Source organism: Heterocephalus glaber, unplaced genomic scaffold (genome assembly GCF_053883595.1).
Source record: "Heterocephalus glaber isolate CG9 unplaced genomic scaffold, H.glaber_assembly_v1.0 deba00001498, whole genome shotgun sequence".
NCBI lineage: Eukaryota > Metazoa > Chordata > Mammalia > Rodentia > Bathyergidae > Heterocephalus > Heterocephalus glaber.
The window spans coordinates 3,437,217-3,452,402 of NW_028258321.1; the positions used below are offsets into that span (position 1 = coordinate 3,437,217).

Genomic DNA, 15,186 nt, shown 5'->3' on the forward strand with positions numbered 1-15,186 from the left:
GTGTGTGTGTGTGTGTGACTGAAGCACTTTATGCTGCAGAATCAAGGAAGTGGCAACTCCACACTAACTCAGAGAAGGAAATTACCCTGGGAAGCATTCCCAGACCTTCCTTTGGCCCTGATTGCCAATCCAGAGAGTCATTTTCTAGAATCAAACCTTGAGCCACATATTTTCAGCAACCCTCTTCTTTGAATGCCAGGTTTACTTCAAACCATCCTTCAGCTGGAAAAGTTGTTCAGAGCACAATACTAGAACTGTAATCTCCTCACTTCCGCCGGGAGTTTCCGACTCCATCCCTTACAGAGTTCAGTACCACGGACAGCGCACGGTAGGTGCTGAGGCCCCATGGTCACCCTTTATTTCCCCTAAGCAGATATGCAAATGTACCAATGTGTGTTGCCTTCAAGAGACAGATAAGGCAAAATCAGTGAGTTTTCTTCCTCTCTCTCAATTCTTTTTTTCATTTTGGGGGGTTTTTTGGAGGAGGGGGTTGAAGCAGGGTCTTGCTATGTAGTTATGAAATTCAGGCTGGCCTTGAACTTGCAGCGATCCCCTGGCCTCAGACTTTCAAGTGCTGAGATTACAGGCTTGCGCCACCATGCCTGGCTCTCTTCTCAATTCTTTTTTCTTTTTCTTTTTCTTTTTCTTTTTTTTTTTTTTTTTTTTGGTGCTGGGGATCAAACTCGGGACCTTGGGCTTGTGAGGCAGGCGGCAGAACCACTGAGCTAAATCCCTGAGCCCTTCGCTTCTCAATTCTAAGCCACCAAACATAATACTTATTTCCCCACCAAATATAATACTTATTTTTTAACTAATCAGTTTGTGATAGCTGTGATTCTCAAAACTTTTTTTTCAAACACTAAAAATACAAGATCATAGCAGCAAACAGACCACATGTTGCAATTTTTAAAAAACAAATAAACAGGAAAAGCCTTACTCTAACTGATCAAATCACCAATCATCTAGATTCAGCCTGCTTCAGCTGTAATGTCTCTGTTCTGCAGCACCGCACACACGGGAGGTGTCCCCACAGATGTCCCCTCACATCTCAGATGCAGCTGCTGCAAGCAGCAGCCAGGGCACAGAGGGGAGGCCCTGCTGATGCAGTTCTATTCTTCAACAGATTCTTCTCCACCTCCGCATCATCTTCATCTTTATCCTTGCAAGAGTCTTGACTTTTGCTATCAATAAAACAATTTTCTTCCCCATTCTCTCTCTCCTCTACTTTTTCTTCTTCATCAAAGTTTTCTTTATCTTGAGCGAAACTTTTCATCTCTTGATTGCTGAAGTATTCAAATACTTTTCCACTTTTTCTTTTCTTTGAAACAAACTTGTCAGATATTCCTAGTGCTGTTAGTTTGTTAGAATAATCCTTTTCTGCTGCCATTCTCGCATTTTTCAGAGAAACTCTTTTAAATAGTAGTGGCCTCATTTTTAATTTTTCTTCTCTTTCTTCTAGTTCTTGTTGGTGTTCTCTCATCCTTTGGTTTTCACTCTTTCTGATGGCTTGTTCTCTTCCTCTGGACAACACTGTGGGCACTGCAGGTCTGCACCCCCAAGACGTGGTCTTTGCAGTTGCACTTCTCCCTGGTGACTTATGCCTTGGAGACAGACAAGGGCAAGGTGTTTCTTTCAAATTTTCTTCATTTGTCAAAACATTCTCTCTTTCAGCAGAGTAACTTGAGGGTGCACAAAGATTAAGTGGTCTGTGGACGGTGGAGAGTTTTGGATACTTGTGTTCTGAGAAGTGTTTCTTATACTCCTCAGGAAGGCTTTCAACATTAGGAGTCTGGGACCTCACCTTGTGTTTATTCCTCAATTTTCTAGCCTATTCAGGATGCTTGGGGTTCCTGACATGTTTGTGACCTGATTTATAAGGCAGAGGGGATGAGTTCTGGAAAAGCTGTTGGGCTCTCAGTTGGGTTCTGATATTTCTGAGGAGTTCTTCTTTTAATTTCTCACTGGTAGCTGAACTATAAACAGATTGAGGTATGGGTCTGGCTTTAAATCGATGTACCTTTTAGGTTTATACAAGTCTCTCAGTTGCTTTTCCTGGGCCACTTGCTTCTGTTCTTCCCTTGCAGTGAATGTAAACAGCTTCTGGGAGGCCAAAACAGTTTCTTTGTTTTTCTCCTTCCTAGGCCTCCTCCTTCTTCATTTTGCTTAACTAGCTCATGATGAAGGGGAAGACTGACACTCTGGGAACTGGATTGGCTCAGAATTTCCTCTTACTCTCTGAGTCCTCTTCACTTTTGAGCAGTTTATGTACTATTTTGCCCCCTGATTTAGATTTCATGACCTCTTCTTTTTTCTTCTGTTCTGCAATCATCATTTGAAAAGGTGCAGATATTGTAATTTTGGGCACCCGTTTTTTGGTTCCTCCTTGTTTTCTCAGCTAATTGGAAGTTAGTATCTTCACTCTGAATATAATCTTCAACACAAAAGTCTGTCCACACATTGCTGATGAGCTCTTTAGTGTAGATCATCACTTTGTTTTTCTTGGGATGCTCTTTTTCTAGGTTGGGCAGCTCTTCTTCAGAAGAAGAAGTGGACAAGGAGGAAGACTGGCCTAAGTCTGGCTCCAAAAGTGATGTCATTAGCACGACAGGGAGGCAGGAGTTATTTTCTGATACAGAACTGGAACAGTTGCTAGGAACATCTTCCCTGATGGTTAATGGCTGAACTCCCTTTACATTTAATTTATTCTGGTACATTTTCTCTAATTTTGCCATCATTTCTATGTGAGCTGCCTTCAGCTCTTCTGATTTCTTGAAATACTCTTCATTAGAGTGGCACATATCAGAAAAGCTCACAATGTCGCCACAGTTTATACCTCTTTCCAGCACAGAAAAGTTGCTGTTAGACTCAGCCGATGTCCGGGCAGCCGCTTTACCTTCTCATCCTCCTCCTGCCAGACTGCCACTGCCGCCACCAGTCTCGCTTCCTGCCGGAGGCGGCCATCACCCCGCCCCTGAGGGGCAAGCACCAGTGCCAGCCCAGGCCAAAATCAGTGTTTTATTGGTACTACAGTCTGCCTTTGTCCTAGTAGAGACCCATGCATCATTAACTAGCATGTTTCACAGGCTAATAAGCAATAAACAGGGAGGTAGTTTCATGCATAGTCATTGGAATCAGACGACTTGATAAAATCCTAGCCGTGCAGTATATTCATTACAATATTAGACCACTTACCTGACCTCACTAGGCTTATAAAATGTGTATAGAATCATGCCTGCTTCATGCCATTGCTATGACTAAATGGAATAAAGGCTCTATGAATCACTTAGCACAAAGCCTATTCTACAATTTGTGATGTCTTGTAGTGTTTTCTTATGGTAACATGTCTTGTAGTTTCCCATCACTATGTCAGTTAGTAGGCAGCATGAACTGGATGCAACTCCCTGTTTCACCATATATCAGACAAGTGGGCTCAGGCAAGTTCCCTGTGTTTCAGAACCTCAATTTTATCTTATCATCTGTAAAATTAGGCTAATAATAGTAATCACTTCTTTTGGGTAGTTGTGAGCACTGGGTACTAATGCATGTTAAATCCTTTGCACAGGCTGATTATAGTTCTGCAGTTAATAGATATTATTAAAATTGATTAGTAGGAATGTGAGTATCTGTATTATCATTATTACCATTACTAGTAGTTAACTGTGTACTTTTGGGGGGAAAAGAAGCAGACTTCCCTAGAGTGTCTGTCTCCTGCTCTGTGTAACTGCTGAGCATTTCAGCTGACCCAGGTGCTAGGCTCCTAAAGCTGAAGGAGGTCAGGTGGCATTGTTTTGCCACTGGACAGACAATGCCATTGGTCAGCAGAGTGACCACCCATTTGTCAGAAGAGAATATTTCTGTGGAAATTTACAACTGTGCTTCTCAGTCTGTAGAATTGTTCTGCCCTCCCTTTCCTCTTTCTCACTCATTATCCACATGAGCATTCATTACCATAAATACTAGGAATGTCCATCCTAGGCTTAAACAACCTCTAAGTAGCTCTCTTTTCAAGAGTTTCTGGAATGCCCCACTTCTCCTCTGTATTTGAGTTTTATTTGGGAGGACAGGCATCATGCTTTGACTCAGAGGCCTCTCCTTCCCTTCTTGGCCACTGTAGATGTAGAGAAGAGGGAGGCATTGATAGTGCCCTCTGCTTCCTCATATCCTCCACAGTCCTCAACATACAGATCCCTGCTTTACAACCCTTTCTTCTCAAACGTTCACACAGAGCCAACCCGCCTTCCTCAATGTCCTCTTGCATAGATGTCATGGCAATATGTTCTTCTATTTTGCTTCCTGTTCCTAAAGCTGTTTTTTCAATCACTTTTGCAAGTTCCCTATTCCATCATTATGAGAGATTTCCTCAATGTTTTCCCTCCTTTACAAGTATACACCTTCTCTGGGCCCCTTACCTGTAAGAGCAAGTCTACCCATTTCTTAAGACAGTGACCTGATTATCCTCAAATTCTTATTCTTCTTCATCACAAATGAAGTCCCTCTTGGAAATCACTAGGTTCTGTGAATTTTGCCATTGTATTATTATTAATTATTAGGGTTCTTCCCTACTTCTGTTACCCAGGCACAGGCCACTCTTTACCAGAATCACCGTAATAGTTCATTAACCTACTCCCCTATTATCAATCTTATTCCATAGCCTTCAAATTCCCCTTCCACAATATGGCAAAATGCTCTTTCTAGAATGTGTGATGGCACCATACCATTTAAAACCCATCAGTGCTTCCCTTACCTCACTAACCTTTAACTACGTTCACACTCAAAATCCATACTCCAAGTACAATGGATGACTATACATGCTCCTGTGTAATCCGATCTCCCCAAACCCCGATATTTACTTTTCTTTAAAACTCTCTTTCCATACAACATAACAAGTCCCTGTCCTAGGAGTTTCATTGGAAAAGTTGCTTCCTCTGGAAACCTTCTCCATGCACCCAAGTTGGGATATGGCAACCTTCCTACATGTTCACTGACACACCCCATGAGAACATTCATCTACACTGTCATTTCCAATTTAATTTTAATGTTGTTAGCTACATAATTACCCATGAACAACAAGAAATAGGGTTTCTAGTATTGTAATTGTTCCTGCTCTGTAAAAGAAAGAAAAAAGAGAAATTGTAGAAAACCTGAATACAACCTCACAAATAGGATGAAGAGAAGGATAATGTAATAATGTCACAGCATAGAACACCTCCAAAGAAAGATTTTATTGAAATCCATGTGGGCTTTATGCCTGGAAATACATTGCTGCTTGGTTTGCTTTATCCCTGCTGTGTTTTGATTTTTTTAATTGGCTGGCTTCTATATGCCAAGCAAGTAAGTCGATTTGTAGTTGAATAAAGTTGAAATCTCAAGCATACCTGTAAACAACATTAAATGCCATTTTGTTTACACAAAATAGCATGAGCTTTACCCTTTGCATTATTTATATTCTTTGATGCTTTACTCAACACAATAGCACTGTACAAACCCTGAACTAAATGTTCCAATTATCCTGTTCTTGAGTCTCAGAAAACACTAACTCCTACCTGTTAAATTATATCCTATTAGCATAAGTGTCTAACTTTGAGTCACTGTCTTTTCAGTCCCTAATTACAAAATTTGTGGAGAGGGCACCTAACAAAGTACTGAAGAGAAAATAATTGGGATTCAGCTACCTTTGCAGAAATTATAGCAGATCTTAAAACGATGATTATTGATCTGGCTTAGTTGTTTCAGTGGGCTTGAGTGACAAAGATTTATGACCAATAACTACAATTTTGATGATGATAATGATGATGGTGGTGGTGCTGGTGGTGGTGGTTATGCACATGGTACTCAACTTTTATAAACACCTATCTGTGACAGGGAAACTTTTTTATTGAACCACTTGTTTAATAATTATAATAAACTCAAAGTATAGACACAATTAGTACTATTACCATTTCCATCTCTTGGAAGTATAAAAGAAGAATAAGTCGGCTTTACTTTCCCAGTTTCTAATTACCTGTAAAAACCTACTTCTTCTGCCTACCATGCTTATTCAACCATGAGAACAGAAAGCTAATATGGATAACCTTCTACAATAGCTGCATCCATTCTTGACAGATTTGAAATTGGATTTCTCTTCTTATTTTTCTTTATTACCTTCACTTTTTCCCAATGTTCGTATACAATAGATTTCATCATTATTTCTCATGCTTAATGTACATAATGTGAACACAATCACACACAGATATATAACTATGCTTTTTTACTTTTTCAGATACCTGTGTGAGCTGTAATGTGTCACAGCTTCAGCATATCTGGGTCCTGGCTTTTACTATTTTACTCTGAAGTTTTCATCACAACTCTTGGCTTTACTTCCTGCTCCTTAGCTTTGTTGTCGGGTTGTTATGACATGGCTATGAGGTGGGCAGACACAGCAGTACTTGTCTACACTTCTCTTGCAGTTAGGTGGGTGATGTCACTAACGCTGAAAAGGCACTGCAGGAGGAAGTGACATGTGTCCCTGTCACCCTGACACATGAAGGATAATGTTCAGTGGCTCAATATCCCCACTATTGTTTTGCCAGCAGCAATGACTAGTCCAGCACTGTTTTACCTGCTATATTTGGGTCATGTGTCCCCACTGGTGCAGTTTTTCAGTGGGAAGCATAATCACACTGGATACATAGATCACCACATGGAGAATTGCTTGGAACTACAATGGGCTTTGCATGAAAAAATAAATATATAGATAAGTCTTTGGATAGAAAATAAAAAACAACAACAAATGAGTAGTGTTGCTATATGCTAATAGCAAATTATCTGATATAGAAATCAAGTAATCAATCTCATTTGCAATAAATTGAAAATACCTAAGAAATTAACTAAAGATGTGAAAGATCTTTATCATGAGAACTATAAAACACTGACAAATACAATCAAAGAAGACATGAAAATTTGAAAAGACATCCCACTTTCATGGATTGGAAGAATCAAAATTATCGGCAGATTTAAAGAAATTCCCTTCAAAATACCAAAGACATTCTTCACAGTGCTAGAAATAATCCTACAAGTTATATGGACTCACAAAAGAAAAAAATACAAATGGTCACAGCCATCTTGACCAAGAAGACCAAAGCAGGAGGATTTCCCGTACCTCCTTTCCAAGCATACACAAAGCTGCAGTAATAAAGACAACATGGCACTGGCATTTTTAAAATACATATAGACCAACAGAACAGAATAGAGAGCAAATCTAAACCCCTACAGCCAGCTGATTTTTGCAAAAGTACTATGAGCACACATTATGAAAAAGAGTCTTTCCAAAAAGTAGTGCTGGGAAAATTGGGTGTTCAAAAAAAGAATGAAACTAGATCCTCTTCTCACCAGTTACAACAAACAACTCAGAATGGATTAAAGCTTTAAATACAAGTCCTAAATTTATAAAACTACTAGAGAAAACATAGGAAAATGGTTCAGGACATTGAAATACACAAGGACATTTTGGATAAAACCCTAAAAGTATGGAAAACAAAAGCAGAAACAGACAAGTGAGGTTACACCAGACTAAAAAGCTTCTGCACAACAAAGAAAACAATAGACAAAAGACACAGACTGCATAATATCTCCAGACTATGTGTCTCATTTAAAAATACAGTCAAAAAATAAAAATAAAAAAAATAAATTCTAGAAGGTATAATGTCAAAACACCCCAGGTAACTTGATTTTTAAAAATGGGCAATAGACCTAAATAAAAACTTTTTCAAAATGTCCAATAGATACATACAAATGTCTGATACTTATGTGGAAAGTTACATGATACTAATCATCTTGGAAACGCAAATCAAATAAAATGAAATAATACTTCACTTCAGTAAGAATGGTCATCATCAAAAAACTAAATATCAAAAGTTCTTGCAAGGATATCAAGAAAAGGATACACTTGCATAGTGTTAGTGATAATTCAAATAAGTGCAGCCATTTTTTAAAAGAGTAAGAAGGCTCTTTTAAAAATGAAGAATGAAACTACGACATGATCTAGCAATCCCACTACTTGCTATGTGTCCAAAGGAAGTGAAATCAGTCTATCCAAGAGACATCTGCACTCCCATGTTTGTTGCAGCACTATTCACATTATATCAGAGATGGAAACAACCTAAATGTCCACCAACTGATAAATGGATAAAGAAATTGTGGTACATAGAGAAAATGGAATACTATTCTGCCATAAAAATGATTAAATCTTGTCATTTGCAACAACACTGTTGGAATTGGAGATTATTGAATTAATTGAAATAAACAGGTACAGAAAAGGAAATACTGCATATTTTACTTATATGTGGAATAGAAAACACTGATTTGCATCCAAATTGAGAATAGAAAAGGTTGTTACCAGAGGGTGGCAGGAGAAGTGGGGAAAGAATGTTAGGGAGAGGCTGATCGATGTATAATGTTTCTCAGGGTTTAATCTAAAATGTCCTCCAAATTCTCACAGGCAGAGTGGGGCCTGGTTGGAAGGGACAGGTCACTGAGGTGTAACTTGGAAGGGTGTGTTCTAAACCAGATGCATCCCCTCTCTGTCTGCTTCCTGGGCACCCTGAGGTGAGCTTTCCTCTGCAGTCCCTTTCACCTAGTTTTCTCCTTGGGCCAGCCCACCCTCACTAAGCACCATGAAACTGTGAGCCCAAATAAACCTCTCTTTCATTAAGAGAGGGGTGGGTGTTGAGCCTTTTGTCCCATTGACCCCAAAACTAACATGAAGTATGAGTGATATAAGGGCAAAAGCCTGGGATGTGCTACTATTACATAGTAGGGTGATTGTAGACAACCAGCAATGTGGTATATATCTCAAAAAGCTAAAAGAAAAGATTTCAAATGTTTTCATCATAAATAAATGAACAATGTTTAAGGATCTAGTTATGTTCTCCCTGACTTAAACACTGTATATGCGTTAAAATATTACATTTTTTTAAAATCTAAATTTAAAAGTGTCCCTGATATGTTAATCTATTTTGAGGATTTTGTTACTGTAGTGTAACACATCTTATTCTGATTAAAATAAAGAAAATCAGCTTGAAACGTTGATAAATCCTAAAGCAAGAGAATGTTTCTTCCAGTAGCTTTAGAAACAGAATTATTATAGACTCACTTGAGTCACCTGATCATTCCTAAATTATCACAGTAACTGCTAAGTTTTAGTTACCTAGATATCTCATCCTATGACATCAGCTCCAGTCTCATTGGGAAAAAGAGGAGCAAATGCATCCCACAACACCTCTGAACTTGAAAGAACCACTGTTACTGACCAGGAAATTGTTCTCCATATCACACTATGCTTATATGACAAAGCCTTGATAGTTTGCTGAGACACATTTCTGCTTGATTTTTAGTCATCTTGCTTTAATAACAATTTTGTTGGGCAGAGTAATATATTTGCTCTTCCTAAAGTGTGTGATAGGCAGTGTCGCTCTTTACTTTTGTTGTCATTAAACACTTTACTAGGAAAGTAAGCCTACGCAGTGAGAGTGTGAACATGTGTTAAATTCTCAGAGATAAAGCTACTCGTTTGTGTCCTTTCATCAGCTCTCCATAGTGCTCCACCTTCAACTCAGATAAACCCATACAGAGAACTTTCTAACTTGAATGTCTGGTGCCATACATTGTGGATGGGGCATGCCAAAGGACAAGGCATGGGAATATCTGATCAACATGAATGAGAACTAGAAGAAACAGGAATCTTTATTTTTAAAATTAGAAAACGGAAAGGAAAAAAATATCCATTAGGATAGGCATGAAATGGTTAAAATGATGTTTAGCCTTATAAAATGCATGACAGCTCTTAATGCGTAAAAGAAGGGTAGCATTGTTTACACAAAAATTGTTCATTCCCTCACCCAAATGTAATGAAATTACTTCTGCTGAGTAAACTTTTTATCTCATCTTATAATAAAAGCTGAAAAAAAATCCCTTTGTTTCTATTTATTAAAAACACGCTTTTCTATATGTACCCTTAATAGCAGATTTTGAAGAAATCATGTAAGATGGTAAAGCATTTGAACGGTATAATAGATGTAAAAAAAATCAGTTTAAAAGAACATTTGTTTTTACATTAAATGTTTATTGGAAATCAAATGATTTCAAATGCAACTGAAAAGGTGGTTTGTAGCAAGAATAGGGTAGATCCCGCACCAAAACCAAGGTGGTCACTGGGATATTTTGAAGAAGAGGCCTCTTATATTTTACAACTCTGGAAAATGTGCACAAGACGTGTTCTCCATAATACTCCTCAAAGCTCTCTTGGACAGACTACCACATGTTACACATTGAAAGCGCCCCGCAGACAGATAAGCTGGGCCAGTACTGGCACTCACTAAGGTCGATAGGTATTTGCAATATAGTTTCTCGGACCCTTTAATACACTGTTAATCTCAAAAATGTGAAATAAAACAATGAAGCATTTTCAAAATGCATTTGACCACAAAGTATTTTAATTGAGCTTCTCTTGGTGCCTTGCTGAGCGCAGTGGTGCTTTACTTAGCTCAACGAGCTGGTGTGAACTCACATTCTACTTCACTGTGTCCTCTGTACTTAACTAACTCCATTGTAAGCTTTGAGAGCAGGAAGGAGCCTTCTGCATCCTTTTCTATCTGCAGATGGTGTCTATTGCCAGTGGGCTGGCGTTGGAAGGCAGAGAAGGAATTCTATCTGAAAGACAGCAGAGAGTGAAAGGAGGGGCCTACAGTATGCAGGTGCAGCCAGGTTACAGGCAGGATGTTATGCAAGAAGACTGGTCAGAGAGGAAGAGGAGAAACACACTCTGGAATATAGGTGGTCAGGTCCACCTGATTTGTGCCTCATGTGCAATGTTCCCTCCCTCTTTTCCTCAGCCTTTCTAAATCCCTGCTCAGGACAATTGACAGCTCAGCAAAGAGGCAATGAGTCCAGAAGTTTCCATTCCAAGTACACACTGGCAACCCATCTACTTATGCCAGAGCAAAATCTCAGGTCTGGAGAAACTTGCTGTAATTTTGGAGGAGGAACCAGTGTGGAGGAGGTTGTTGCCTGGTGAACATGGGAGAAAAAATAATCATGCCAATTTCAACAGAATTGTTTAGACTTTGCTCTGTAGTGCAGTAGATGACCATTCTATACACTGTGATGTTATTACAGGCTTCCCTGGAAACTGCACTGACCCTGTGATGCCTGAAAATTGAGAGTAAAAGCCTTGATATGGTTTATAAAATTGGATTCTAATACGAAGTCTAAAGTGGGGCCACTTGAACATAACATAAAGAGCTTTCCCTTGAATTCAAAAGTACAAATAGGGAAACATGTTAGATTCAGTAACAGCCAGCCGCAGTGAGAGAAGGTGGGGTGGTTTTTATATTGCTTGCCTTCCCCTACTAAATAGAAAGGAGTAGCTTGCTGTCTGTGGTACTGCAATGTAATTCATCCATATGGAGAAGGTCATTTGCTCACATTTCAGTCTCAGAAATCAATACGCAAACTTCAGTTTCCACATGCCATCGCCTGGCCATGCACAAGCTTGTTTTGTGTTTCCTGGTGGCATGAATAGGTAACTTTCGCCTTCTGACTTTTCAGTGTAGAAACCACTTCAAAATCATCTGAAGAAGGAATTGATCGTGGTTTTCCTTCCCATTACTGATAATTGTCTGAAAACTGTCCATTCTCACTTTCGGGTAATATGCCAGCATCAGAGCTTGGTGAGTTGTGTCGGCAGTATAGGAAAATCTGGGAGATAATGGTGAAGGTATCATCAACATTATTGACATGTTAAATGCCACAAAGAAAGAAATTGGACAGAAAAAAATAGCATAGTGTTGACTCTGGGTCAAAGAGTGTTTCAAAAGAATCAAATTTGAACATGAAGAAAGTTGAGGACATTTTAAACGTATTTATGTTACTTTATTATATATGTACAAGATAATGTCTAACTACATTTAAGAGATCCATTTCAATAAGTCTAAAGCATACAGTCTAAATACAAGTGATGCCTGACTTCAAAGTTTCACTGGCAACATCATTTCTTCCTCAGTTGTACATTCTTAAAATCTGGCAATTGTTATCTTCCGTAGGATCGATGTTTCCATGGGAAACAGCAGAATTCCCCTGAAGCCAGTCTCTGACACTGACACTCAAGGCAGATGCAGAAGGGAGGGGACCAGAGCAGAAGCTCTGACTCATCCTCCAAGGCCAGCATCACACCAGTTCCTCCTTGGTTTTGTCACTTTTGTTAGAATACCTTGGCCTCAGCAAGGTCACGCCCTTCACACACCCAAGAATGAGACCCCGGTGAGCCCTCAGTGTCCCTGGCCTCCAAGGTGCAGCCCCTCTGGTGTTGGTGAGCTGTACTGATTGTCTCACCACTGACCAGAGGTTACCAGCTGACAGCCTCAGTCTTCAGGCTTTCCCATTCTTCCCTTCTCCAGCTGAAGATCAAGTCTGCATGCTTCCAGGTCACTTCCAGGGCTACCACACAGCTCAGTGAGAAAGACTGAGCTACAGGACACCCTCTGCTGCCCTGCAACTTGCCTTTTCAAGAAGGAATCAAATTGTACAAGATCATAAGGCAGCGCGCGTGCACACACACACACACACACACACATTTTCCTGTTTCTTCTTTGATTTTTATCTCAGGAGTTTCAAGCCTTCCATCATTTCATCTTTTTCTCTTTCCCTTTTGATTACAAAAAAAAAAAAAGTAGCAGCACTTTTGCTTTAAAAACAAGAAAGCAATGCTTTCCTATAAATATTGCTTTTACTTTGTTGGCAAATTGAGCCTGTACCTCCAACCCCTGCTCTGCTGCTCCTGTCCACTGGACCAGTAGGAATTACCCATTTCTCTGGCCATTGTGGTGAAGCAAGGTGACTATGAATAAGATTTACCAGGCACAAAGGAGAATTTCCTTCATGATCTTACATATAGGATGGCAGAATTCCTCCCTAAGGGAGACACTCACCAAAATATTTAGGTGTGGCTCTTTCACTTAAAATATTCTTCTAGGACTAATATAAACCCTGCATAAAAATGGATGGAATTGCATAATGACCTAATTTTGCTATTGTTGTTTAAAATGTTTCAGGTAAAGTGTGTTGATATATAGAAAGAAAGAAATGTATCTCAAGTTTACAGTATTTGATGATTTTGATTATTAAAAGATAAATACAGTTTTGTATGGAAACAATTTGAAATGTATTTTCAAGTTCCTGCCTTGGTAAAGAATGTAAACAAATTACCATGTCACTTTACATTGATAATAGAATGATTAGAAACATGAATTAATATAACTCCGTGGAGAAATTGCTACATTCCTCTGATTCTCAGTTTCTTCATTTGTGAAATAAGGAAGGGGAGGGTTATCTAAAATAATTTTAAGATCATTTGTGCTTCGATTTTACTGAAAATGTTAACATTTTAGACTGGGATGAAACCATTGTGCTCTGCCTTCATGTGAACAGTTCCACCCTGGAGCATCTTTAAGGTGAGTGGAAATAACAGCACAGCTAAGTCTGACACCTAGGTGCCTATGACCAGGTCACCCATGCTGGGACGGTTTCCAGAGCTCCAAGGAGAGCAACCATACAAAGTCCGTGATGTTGTAAGCAACTACCATTAATTTTTAAAAATTATTCTTTGGCTTTTTGGTTTTGACACAATAATTGTACCTACTTATGTGGAACAATGTGATGTTTCCATATAGGCATGCACTGCACAATGACCAAATCAGGGTAAGAAGCAATCTCCTAGCTCATCTTTTGTTTATGGTGAGAGCATTCACTCCGAATGACCAAAGTTTAAGCGCATAAAACTTGGTGGAAACTGGGAAACAGACTCTCAAGATCTCTGGCTGATTCTGTGGAAAACAACTGTAAAGTCAAATCTCAAGTGTTCTTCGGAGCAAACTTCATCTGCGGGATACAGGTAAAGAGCAAAACTCTGGGCATTTTATTTTCTCCTGCCCATTCAACATCAGCCCTACTAATAAAACTCAGATGTCTCCCGCTGTCTGTATCAATAAACCCATCATTTTGCACATCGAGGGGCTATTTTATGCAAGGCGTAGTTTTAGGAGTGGACTTTCCTAGAATTGAGGGACACAGTCTGATCAATTTATTCAAACTAAACCCAAGGACTCCTAGGAATTTTTGCAGATTACCCTCTATAGGGAAACAACTAGAAGCGCAGAAGACCCTTCTGGTGGCCTGAACGCCACTCCCACTGTGATTAATAGTCCAATTAACAAGGGTAGCTTAGCAGTTATAGTAGAATTACTTACAGGTGCAAGTGTTTGTGTAGATAATTATAAGCTCATTCAGCTTTTGCCAGGTCAGGAACAATCACACAAATGTATTTTTATGTTCCTCTTGTGGGACCATCCCAGGCACAAAAATGTTACTTAAGTTCCCAGGATATTTGAAACCAACAAACACAAAAGTTTAAAAGAAAAAACCTTTTTTGTTTTCATAACAAAGGAATATTTAGAAACTTTCTACTAATTATTATTTGGACACTTCGGATTTCTTTTCTAAACCTACATAAATATGTATTCTACTTTAAATAATCCTTAAAATGCTGATATTTTTCCCACTTAAACTTTTGAGTTTAATTATTTAGTATTCATGTGGCATATAGGACTTGTAAATCACCTTACAATAATTAATTTGTTGAAGAAAAACACAGATGGATATTTTTGTGTTCAAATTATATGGCAGCCTGGTATTCCTTTAAATATGCATAAATATATACTACCAAACTGTTTTTACAATTATGAAAATGAAGGTGATATTTTTCAAACCTGTTCTATTTCTGACTATAAAGCTCTTCTAATTGTGATGTACTTTGATCAATAGATTTCTTTTTTCTTAAATTCTTTTATTGGTACATTTTAGGTATACAACACAATTACATTTCTCATTGGGAACTTGTACCTTTATGTGATGCATCTTGGTTCTTATTTTTTCCCCATTCCTAGCCCTCCCTTCACCCCCTCCACCCTTCCCTACTTACAAAGACTTTATTTCCATTTTTTCCATTTCTCAGCATTTTTCCTTTCCCTTCTTTCCTTTCCCCTGCCCCTCCCACTACTCCTACCCCTTTGAACCTTTTCTTCCTATTTTGCATTATCAATTACTCATTCTAATCATTGGTACATTTTAGGTATACAATATAATGACATTCATCAT

General features: G+C 38.8%; 1 pseudogene; it reads right to left on the reverse strand.

The window, feature by feature from the left end:
- Window positions 1-1,048: 1,048 nt before the first annotated feature.
- Window positions 1,049-12,853, reverse strand: LOC101719580 (protein FAM161A pseudogene; annotated as a pseudogene).
- Window positions 12,854-15,186: the final 2,333 nt, after the last annotated feature.